Source organism: Apus apus, chromosome W (genome assembly GCF_020740795.1).
Source record: "Apus apus isolate bApuApu2 chromosome W, bApuApu2.pri.cur, whole genome shotgun sequence".
NCBI lineage: Eukaryota > Metazoa > Chordata > Aves > Apodiformes > Apodidae > Apus > Apus apus.
In genome coordinates, this window is record NC_067311.1 from 3,657,170 (window position 1) to 3,664,725 (window position 7,556).

The following is a 7,556-nucleotide window of genomic DNA, read 5'->3' on the forward strand; positions in this document are numbered from 1 at the left end:
TCTTTTCCAGGGTGTTCATTTTTTTAGCAAGGAACTCACACAGCTCCTTTATCTCAGCTACTGAACTCTCCAGCTTGCTATCGGCTGGAGAGGGGAGAGGTGAGCGGCTGTGCGGGGGCCTGCTGCTTTAATCGCTGCCGTTCTGATTCCAAAAGGGAATGATTGAGTATTTCTATTTTGTCATTAAAAGATAAATGCTTCTTAACTGACCGATCAGGTAAGGGCACCTGCGGCGAGCTTACGGGCTTGCATTTTTTTATTGTCTTAAGGCAGTCCTGGGGCTCATGGTTTGTGCTATCCAAGTCTGAGGAATTTGAGGAGTCCAAGGAATCCCCAAAGTCCTCCTCCCTCAAAGGGGCAGCATCCTTTTGTTTTAACTGCTCTTGCAGCTGTTCAATCTCTTGTAGCCCCTTATTTTCCTGTTGCAGTTCTGCATACTCCTGTTGCACCTTTATGCATTCTTGCTGCAGCCTGCAATCGCTTGTTACAGAACTTTATTTTCTTGTTGCAGTTCTGCATACTCTTGTACCTTTCTGCACTCTATCTGCAGCTCCTTATTCGCCTGTTGTAACCCTTCATTCACTTGTAACCTATAACATTTTTGTTGCGACCCCTTCTTTTCTTGTTGCAGCTCTGTATACTCCTGCTGTGCCTTTATACACTCTTGGTACAGCTCTTGAATCTGTCGCTGCACCCCTGCAAACCCTTGCTCAAAACTTTGCTGCAGCCCTTTGAGCTCTCGCTGCAGCCCGGTATACTCTTGCTGCAGCTTTGTGATCTCTTGCCGCTGCTTTTCCCCATCCCACCATGCAACTGTGGCCAGGATAAAGAAACAGCGGGCATGAATATAATCTATCCCATATTTCTTGATATCCTTTTTTAAGACTCTAGTAAAAGGAGAATCCTTATCCAATTTTATAAGGTTATCTGCAATGATATGGCTCTGGGTTGGCAGTCAAACCAATAACAATAATGCTCTCAATCCCCCCCTCCCCCAAGGTAGAAAAAGAGGGAGAAAAAAAATGAGAGAGAGGCTTTCTGGGTTGAAAAGTGAAATAAATTGATTTTAATTATTAGTGATAGGGGAATATATATATTTATAAAGGGATGTGCAACACTCAATCCCCTCCCTCTTCCCCCAGCAACTCTCACAGACTCCTGGCTGAAGGGGGGAGTGTCCGGGTGCATGGATGGGGTCCTCAGATGTCAGCTGTGAAGAAAAATGGAAAAAAAAATAAATAGAGCCAAAGAGAGGGAGATAGAAGTGACAGGGAGCAGAAAAAGGGAGAGAAAAAAGAAACCAAAGGCTTGACTTCCATGATGTCTTAACCTATACCAAAAGCCAAACAGAGAAAATATTATGAGAAGGTAATATTCTGATTTGCAGATCCTGCCTTCAGTCTAGTCTGCTCCCCCATGGGGGGGGTAAACTGCAGACATGAGCTTCAGAAGTGTCCTTGGTTGTTATCAGTCCACTGGTGCTGCTAAAAAAGTTCACTGAAAGAAAAAAAAAAATCAGCAAAGAGAAAATTCGCTTCACCCTGGCTCAAACCAGGACACTCCAGAGAAGGGGACTCCACAACCTCCCTGGGAAGCCTGTTCCAGTGCTCTGTCACTCTCACCATAAAGAAGGTTTTCCTCATATTTAAATGGAGCTTCTTATGTTCCAACTTGTGCCTGTTGCCCCTTGTCCTGTCACTGGGAACTACTGAAAAGAGTCTGGCTCCATCTTCCTTGCACTCACCCCTTAGATATTTATAGGCATTAATAAGGTCTCCCTTCAGCCTTCTCATCTCCAGGCTGAAGAGTCCCAGCTCTCTCAGTCTCTCCTCATAAGGGAGATGCTCCAATCCCCCAATCATCTTTGTTGCCCTCCACTGAGCTCTCTCTAGTAGTTCTGTCTCTCTTGAACTGGGGAGCCCAGAACTGGATGCAGTATTCTAGATGTGGCCTCACCAGGGCAGAGTAGAGGGGGAGAATGACCTCCCTTGACCTACTGGCCACACTCTTCCTTATGCAACCCAGGATTCCATTGGCCTTCTTGGCAGCAAGGGCACATTGCTGGCTCATGGATAATTTACTATGTACCAGGACTCCCAGATCCTTCTCCTCGGAACTGCTTTCCAGCAGGTCCACCCCTAACCTATATTGGTGCCTGGCATTCTTCCCCCCCAGGTGCAGGACCCTACTACTTCTTCTTGTTGAATCTCATTAGGTTCTTCTCTGCCCAGCTCTCTGAGGGGCACCTTGCTCCTGACATGGCCATAGACATGCTTCCCCAGCTGCTACGCTGGGCTTGCCATAGGTGGGAAGCCCCGGGCCTCCTTCCCCCTTGTTTCCGTGCTGGTGCTGACAAGCGAGGGCAGCAGGGCAGAGCCCCCCACTGCCCCCTCCATCAGTTCAGGCGGTGCGGCAAGGGTGACGAGTGCCCAAAAGCCCCCACCACAGCAGGTCTCCAATCCTCACAGCTCACTCTCCCGGAAATGGGCTCTTCCAGCTCTCCTCCCTACCTGCCCCGGGAATGGGCTCTTCCAAGCCCTGCTCCCTCCTCGCCTCCTGCTCGCCTTTTTAGTCAGCGGTTCTTTTCTTTTTCCACAGCCGTTTTGCCTCGGAAGTGAGGTTGCTCCGCAGACATTTTGGGAGGTCGGTGCTCCGTGGCTGGTCCTGCTTGGGTTGTAGCAGTTAGTGATATTTGTGATAGCCAGCGAGTGTGAGGGGTGCTGTAGGGGAAAAATCGCTGCCCAGTGCCCGCCTGCCTCTGCAATGTCGGCCTTCGACAGCAATCCTTTCGCCGACCCGGGCCTCAACAACCCCTTCAAGGTGAGGCTGTGGGCGGTGGCTGGCGGAGGGCTGCGAGTCTTTTTTTGGTGCCGCGGTGGGGGGGGTAGAGCGGACTGCGCGGAGCCCTGGACATCCCGGGGGAGGCGGGTGGCACCGGCCCAGCTGCGTGCGAGGGGGCCGCTTCTAGCAGCGGGAGCTGGGAAAGGGCCAGCGCTACGGGGCGCCGGTCGGCAGCGTCGGAGGTGTCTGCTTTCCGCGGGACTCGGGGCACGACGGATCTGGGGAGCTTGTAGTATAAGCAGCGCTTTTGGAAGCCCTAGAAACGGCTACAGCCGTTTCACAAGTTCAGGTTTCTGTGTTTCGTCTTGCCTTCTGTTGCTAAAATAATACACATTGCTTTTCAGGTGCATTATTTTGAAGGAAAAAAAGGTTTCTGATTTTGGCAGTAACTTAGTGTCTGTGCGTATAACGCTACAACGTTGCATTTGAATGAACCAGATAGTTAAGCTCGCTGAATTTACCCTCTCTTTCCTCTCTTGCCTTCTCCCAGCTCCCATCAAGCTTACCTGCTTCTTTACATTCTTTCTGAAGCATGCAGGGTACTGATAGCTAGGCATAAGTTCTAGTCTGCATCTCAAAATGCTGTTTTGTACTGTTTTCTAAAGCTTTTAGCTTTTGCACTATTGACCTGTCATACAGCTGAGACTTGTGTCTTTATCTGCTCTTCTGGCTTCAGCTGTCCAAATGAGCTGATTTCCCTGGATACTTCTCCTTATCTGATCTTTCTTTGCTATTTGAATCCAGTTCTACTAATTTCTTGAGCTACTTACTTTAATAACCTTACCGGACTTTTTTGTGCCCCACTTGCATTTCATGCTGGCAATTTAAAACACATGCATACTATATGGCAGTGAGTTTATGATATCAGCTGGAATAACTAAGCCTTTTAAAAATATAGCTGTTGCACTTCAAGCATACTTTTGTGCAGGTAGCTGCTGGAAGCATAGTGTTCCTGTTGTTTTTTCATTGGAGTCTGTCTGAATCATTAGTGTTAATTTTCATGGTCATAAAATGTAGTGGAGTGTATTCTTTAGGCTAGTCACTGTGGGTTTTTTTCTTAATCTTTTACACGGTGCAATGACCTTCTATACGAGTAGCAGCCCTGGAGTTGAATTTGCCACCAACAATAGCTTTGACTGGAACCAATGGTGGTGAGCACTGCCCTTTTAAATCATAGGGGTTGGAAGGGACCTCTGAAGATCATCAAGTCCAATCCCCTTACTGCAGCAGGAACACCTAGGGCAGATCACACAGGAATGCGTCCAGATGGCTCTTGAAAGTCTCCAGAGAAGGAGTCTCCACAACCTCCCTGGGCAGGGAGGTGCTCTGTCACCCTCACAGTAAATAAGTTTTTCCTCATGTTGAGGTGGAACTTCCTGTGTTGTAGCTTGGTGCCATTTCCTCATATCCTATCACAGGGCACCACTGAAAAGAGACTGGCCCATTCTTGACATCCAACCTTCAGATATTTGTAGACATTAATAAGGCCCCCTCTTACTCTTCTCAAGACTAAACAGCCACAGGTCTCTCAGCCTTTCCTCATATGACAGATGTTCCAGTCTCTTAATCATCCTTGTAGCCCTCCATTGGACTCTTTCCAGCTTATCCCTATCTCTCTTGAACTGGGGAGCCCAGAACTGGACACAATACTCCAGATACCTTTTGGCACCGAGTATCGAAACAATGTAGTTTTTCTAGAATGTCTTCAGCATCAAATGTGATGCTTTGATTTGCTTTTTGTAATAGTGATTAAAATAACATAGTAAAATTTGTGTATAGATACACAAAGTGGTTAGGGGTATTGGAAGCAGTATAGTTGCCCCTGCATGGCTCATCAGCCCAAGTATCTTCTGTGTACTGTTTCTGTGACCTAATCTAGGGACCTACCTCAACTGTTCTTACTGTTTGAAGACATTGCTTAAAGTGCAATAGTTTATTCAATTTCTCATCAGGAGAAGACTTCTATTATACCTGTCAGACAAAATCCATGCTCTATTTCTCATCAGCAATGCATCATGATAAAAAGACTCTATAACAACTTCTCTGTAACTTGAAGCTCACTGTTAAACATGATTCTGGATTTCTTTTACTTGTGGAAGTTGTTTTAGGAAAGCTGTGTGATTTTTATTTTTTCTTTTTTTTTTGAGGCCTTCTTAAACTTTTTTCAGTCTGCTGACTTCTGTCTAGTCCCACTGCCAACAAAAGGTAATCTTGCATACCATTATTCATCCACACATTTACTTGAAGGGGCAGAAGGCCTCATGTATAAGCCAAACCTTGATTGTCATGCTATTGGCATAACTTTGAAATTAGTAGGCATTAACAAGTGTCTGCATTTCAGATTTGTTTGTCTATGTGTTTTAAAATACTTTATACATAGAATTTGTATTTCCTGATGAACCCTGACAACTTATGTTATCTGAGCACCTTATTCAAACATTTATATTTTAATTTGTGCTTGATAATTTTATTATGAGATTAGTTATTTTCCTTACCTTTGAAGCCACTTCCTGTGCTTGTGTAAAATCACAGACTAGTGTCACCATTTGACTCAGTTTGACAACAATGCTCTCGATCCCCTCCCCCTCCCACCCAGGTAGGGAAGGAGAGAGAGAAAAAAAGAGAGAGAGACTTGGCTAGATTGAAAACTGAACCGTGCAGCTTTATTTAGAACACTAATATGTGATATGAGAGTATATATGTATGTATATATATATATGTGATTATACAAAGGTGTGGGTAGAAGCCTCTCACCTCCCCCCACCCCCAGCAACTCCCACAGCACTTCCCTCAGATGAGACAATTTCGAGGAATCCCGAAGCTGCTCCTGGAGAAAGGCAGAGAGTTACGAGGGTCAGAAGGGCTTGAGGTCGATGGGTCGACGATGATGGGCAGATTGTGTTTTCCCAGACGCCGGCCACGAACAAAAGAAAGAGAAAGAGAGAGAAGAAGCAAGGGAGACAGAGAGGCGAAGCAGCGAGAGGGCGAAGCAGGAAGGAAGGAAGTTTTCTTCTGTCATCTCCGACCTTCCCCCGAGCCTACGTAGATATATGGGATGGAATATCTCTGGCCAGTTTTGCTGTTTGTCTAACCCAGCCTCCCACGGGGGGGCCACAGATCCCCCCGCAGTGTCTGAGCCAGCAGAGCAAAGGCACGACCTTGAGGGCCCAGCAATTATAAAAACATTCCCGTGTCTTATTAACCTAGCAGAACACGCAGTTGCTAGTTGAAGAAAGCTCACTGAAAAGAAAAAAAAGAATCAGCAAAAGAAAAACTGGCTTTATCCTGGCTCAAACCAGGACAACTAGTATGACAGAGAAAGGAGGGGGGCATCACGTGGAAGAGTTATAGCAGAGATCTCAAGATAAATCCTACTTTTTCTTAAATATTTTTGTTTTACTAATTGTTTGTGACCGACTTGTGAGGTTCCCTGTGACTATTCCTATGCCTTTAAATAAAAACATTACAGCAGAGATTCTTACTTGATGTCAAATAAAATATGTTCTCTGGTGTGTTGGGGCTTTGTTAGTGAGGGAGGGGCCGCAGGCGTGATTCCTCCAAAGCTGGACCTGCCTCTGGCCAAGGCAGAGCCTATCAGCTATGCCCATCAGCCCAAATGTTATCAGCCCATCAGGTGCTAATGTCTTTGCGATTAACATATTTAAGGAGAAAAGGAAAGTGCTAAAAGACCTGCGGGACAGAGAAGAGAGGGAGGTGAGAAAAATACCTTGGCACAGGGCAAGGTCAGTGAGGAAGGAGGGGGAGGAGGTGCACCTGAGCAGACATTCCCCTGAAGCCTATGGAGAGACAGCAGGCTGTCCCCCTGCAACCCATAGAGGACCATGGTGGAGCAGATGTAGACCTGCAGCCGTGGGAACCTCATGCCAGGAGAGGTAACTGTGCCCGAAGAAGGCTGTGACTCTGGAAAGCCTATGCTGGAGCTGTCTGTTCCTGAAGGACTGCATCTCGTGGGAGGGACTCATGTTGGAGGAGTTCATGAAGGATTCTCAACCGTGGGAGGGACCTCACATTGGAGCAGGGGAATAAATAGTGTGAGGAGTGTTCCCCCTGAGGAGGAAGGAGCTGCAGAAACTATGTGTGATTAACGGACTGCAACCTTCATTTCCCATCCCCCTGTGCTGCTGTAGGGGGAGGAGGTAGAAAAATCGGGAGTAAAGTAATTTGGGCCCGGGAAGAAGGGAGGGGGCGAACAGTCCCGAGAAATCCTGGAGTGCTGCCAGGAAGAGCAGCAGAGCAGACAGGGGCTGAGGGTAGAGTTATGAGGGTCAAAAATGCACTAGCCTAGTGATAGTCATAGGATACTCGTTAGTAGATTCAATAGAAATATAACCTAATAAACATTTACTAAAATAATTAATTTGCTGAATGAAACAAAAATTTCGGAGCTTCTAAACCCCCTTGCTATCTAACACTCCTCACCGAAGTGGGAGGCTAGGTGCAGCTGGGTAAGGATTCCAAGATCAAGACCCAATAACAACAAACAAGCTGTTATTGAGCAGGCATTCTTTATTGCAGCACTAGGCAGCACTGGGGATTCTCCACCATGAGTACTCCCACAAGTCAGCAAAACACCCCGACTAATAAATTCTTGCAAGGAACCTTTAGATAAGTTTTCTATGCCAGCTGTTGGTGCGACAGGGAAAAGATGTTATGCCCTTTTTCCAGCTGGGAAAATGGACCTTGCTATACATACC

General features: G+C 46.6%; 1 long non-coding RNA gene across 1 annotated transcript; it reads right to left on the reverse strand.

The window, feature by feature from the left end:
* Positions 1-1,043: 1,043 nt before the first annotated feature.
* LOC127395218 (uncharacterized) lies at positions 1,044-2,899 on the reverse strand. The gene is made up of 2 exons (XR_007891752.1): positions 2,511-2,899; positions 1,044-1,210 (listed from the first exon to the last, which is right to left on the reverse strand). It is a non-coding gene; the product is annotated as an uncharacterized LOC127395218 (long non-coding RNA).
* Between the last annotated feature and the right edge of the window lie 4,657 nt (positions 2,900-7,556).